The sequence below is a fragment of the Hibiscus syriacus genome, unplaced genomic scaffold (genome assembly GCF_006381635.1).
Source record: "Hibiscus syriacus cultivar Baekdansim isolate YM2019G1 unplaced genomic scaffold, ASM638163v2 tig00006507_pilon, whole genome shotgun sequence".
Taxonomy (NCBI): Eukaryota; Viridiplantae; Streptophyta; class Magnoliopsida; order Malvales; family Malvaceae; genus Hibiscus; species Hibiscus syriacus.
The window spans coordinates 130750-134489 of record NW_024062101.1 but is presented as its reverse complement, the minus strand read 5'-3'; the positions used below and the strand labels follow the sequence as shown (position 1 = coordinate 134489).

Here is a 3740-nt window from a genome sequence, read left to right as displayed (position 1 = left end):
CCTGTTTCATTAATTTCTCTTGCGATCAGTTTAAAGTCGACGTACCACGCTTTGTGACAAAGCTTAGCTATGATTCTCACCTGGAAAAAAGGACTGTCCAACGGCGGAGTCGGAGGAGAAAGTAGTTTCATAATGTCACTATTATCAATTTGCACGATAACTCGTTCAAAGTTATATTGCCATGCTAGGCTGAGTCCTTTGGAAACGCCCCATAGTTTATTAATTGATTTGATAGAATTCTATTGAAGATTTTTAAAATTAAGTTCTAAATCAAAATTGATAAAATTAGAACACAATACAAATGAAGTATAAAAAATATAATTTTAATACGAGTTTGTAACTAATCTGTTTCGAATGAAAATCATACAGGAAGGTTCACAAGTTTTATTCATACAAAAAGACCCACAAGAAAATTCTAAAAATAAAAAAGCTTAGAAATTTATTCAGAAAATGGATTGAGAAGTACTTTCACTCCCTGAAGGTTACAGAACAAAACGGATAAGAAAAGAGCAACCCCCATTTCTGTCATAAACGTCTAGTGTAACAACTGTTGATGAAACAAATTAGATTCATCGGTTATTAATTGTTAATCTCTTTTGATTCGAACAAATTATCACCGTCGATGAGAAAAAGATCGTAAGCTAGTGGCTAAACAAAAAAGATAACGAGTCATGGTAGAGAACTTAGTGATCATCGTCGATCAATGAGTTCGCAGAAGAAAGGTTTGAACATAAAAAGTGAAGAAGATGATGTCGAAATCATGAAAGATTCAGCTCCCACTCCATTCCCAGTTAAGATTATTTGTAGTGATCACAGGCTGATCAAATTTAAAAAATCTAGTAGTCAGACTTTAAACTTTATTCAGATACATTATGTGAACATGTCAAATGTTAAGATTTTTGTCTACACACTATAGTTAACTCAAGAGTCTATGCCTGAGCCTTTCACGGATTCTCCAATGAACGATGAAATTTGTATGAAGACCTTACCTTGACTTGGTGGAGTGCTGACAAGTCTTCTCCGAAGCTATAACGACAATAAATTCAATTTAGTGTTGATGAATCTATTTTTTAATATCACTCACAACTAGATATGTTTATTTATTAAACAAATAACTCGTACTCGACGAGTTTCGATTTGATTTGATATAGTAAGATTGAATTTTTTTATTTAAATATTAAGTTCAGATCAAATAGGATTTTGATATGAAAATAGTCAGATTCGAATTAAAATCAAATTTAGAATACAAAATACCAACCCGCCGCAACCAGAATAATTAATATATATTATTAATATATTTATAAAAATGTCATTATATACATATTATTTAGGGTTCACTTTTTTATTTCTTATTCCTTGAAACCGTTTTATTCTTTCCTCTCCCATTTTATTCTTAGGAAAATTCCTCAGAGGAAAATTTTTCAAATTATAAATTTATAATTATAAAAATTTATATCTTTTAATAATATGTTCAAGATTATTCCAACTCCAATTTTCTTTTTTTAGATCTTTGTTTTTCCGGTATTATTATTAGATCTTGCAAAATTCTTATCTTCAAACTATCCCATGCAAGCTTCTTCATCGGTGTTTGCTCCATATTTTGGGTCGGGTCGATGTTGAGTCAAGTTTTCACCTTAAGTCTTAGAGCGGGTATAAGACGATTTAAGTAACATAAATAATAGGGATATATTAAAGTTGGATTGATCAAAACCCGATCTAATCCAACTCATACTCATCTCTAATTATGAGTGAGCTGCCCAGACGTCAAGTGTCGGACCTGGATTCTACAATGAGGTGGAAGCAAGGACCATAGGGCGAGCTTCAAGAGGCACTGCACCAGCTGAATTTTCACAACAATTCATACTGTATAAGACAAGTTAATTCTCATATAAGAAGCTATTAACTTCCAACATGGATTAAAACAGTGTTTTTGCCATTGTTATAACCTCGTTTTCGGATTTAGAAGCAGCATGAAGTTGGAAACGAAAAGGGAACTTTTGAAGCAGTATCTCTGCGACTCAAAATCAGTTAAAGTCTTATCCCAATTGATTTGGGATCAGCGAACTATGTGATAAGTGATAACCCCACAATTATTCAGATCTAGATCGAGTTTAACTACAGAAAACGACTCTTGTGACCTAATTGAATAAAAAAAATGTAGCCAAATTAAAGAGAACCCCAATAAATAAAGAAAAAGAAAAGAAAAATTCAACTACAAAAGTATTTTCAGAAGAAATCAAAGAGAGTATTGAATCAGAAAGAACGTAGCGAAAATGTATTTTTTTGATCATATGAAAAAAATGTTGATCATCACCCGTCAATTTCTTTCATCATCTTCATAATCAAAATCAAACAAAAAAATCAAGCAGATAGCTAATCGAAAATTAAAGCTTTCAAATCGCGTTAATGGTGAAAGAAAACAATTTTCCGAATTAAAACCCTAACCAAGGAAAGGAAGAAACAATGAGGGACAGGGAAAGGAGAGGAGGCCAGGCTTGGCTTTAATAGAGAGATGGAGTGAAGCCCTAGAGCGAAACGGCGTCGCCCCTTTCCGTCTGATTGTTTGGTTACAGGGATAGGATTATTCTCCAATTATGCACAAATGAAAATCACGAGTAAAATTCTCTAATGTGAATGTGTTCATCGATCGAATGAAACCAAATTTATTAACAATAAGTTGGTTTGGTATAATAAAAATCAATCATTAAGTTTTTTTTTTATAAATATTATTTAAAATTTAAATTCTAAACAGAAAAAAATAATAAAAATTATTCTTAGAAGTGTTTTTACTATACTAAATCTATATTTAAATAATAATTTTACTTATATTAAATACTTTATAACATTATTTATGTTTTTATTTATATTTATTGAATATATTAATACCTTCTAATAAAAAGACGATACATCTCATTATTTATTCGAGAAAAAAATAGAAAAATAACAAGAAAATCAAACATATGTTTGATAGGAGAGTAATTCAACACCTAATCATTGAGTCAAATCCTAAAATTATTACATAGTTAACAAAATTAAAATTTAGGTTAATTTAAGAGTGAAAATAATTTTATTTAATATATTAATATTTAAATAACAAAATATTATAAAATAACAATTTTATATTATAAGAATATTTTATTAAATTATTTTCTTAACTATATTCTTAAAGACTTAGGTTTATTCATATTGATTTATATCATTTTTTTCCCTCCTATAGATGATAACATGTGTCATCTTTTTATTATATGATATTAATATATTAAATAAAAATAATAGATTAGATTATAAAAATTAAAAAATAAATTAAATTTCAGATTAAATAAACTTATTTAAAGATTAAACTAAACAAAAATAAAATTTAAAAGATATAACATGTCATTTACCCTTTTCATTGAATTTAAACAGTGTAAATTGTCATATGGCGTATTCTGATATGTTGAACTATTCTTCTAATATGCATTAAAAATAAAATAACTAAAATAATGTTTTAAAATTAACGAGATAAAACATCCACAAAAACTTTAAGGATTGTTTAATAGAAAAATATAGGGTAAAGTATATCAATGGTACTTGATTATAGGATGTTGTTTTATCGAGTTATCGATTATTAAAAGTTATAAAATGTTTCTCCGATAATAGGGTATTATTTTGTTGAGTTCGCTAACTATTAAAAGTTATAAAATGAGCATCGACTATTCATATATTTCAACCTCTTCCTTATCCGTTAAAAAATTCATGAT

At 28.4% G+C, this 3740-nt stretch overlaps 1 non-coding gene across 1 annotated transcript; it reads right to left on the bottom strand.

The window, feature by feature from the left end:
• Positions 1-2246: 2246 nt before the first annotated feature.
• On the bottom strand, positions 2247-2342 carry LOC120200742. The gene has a single exon (XR_005523596.1). It is a non-coding gene; the product is annotated as a small nucleolar RNA R32/R81/Z41 (small nucleolar RNA).
• Positions 2343-3740: the final 1398 nt, after the last annotated feature.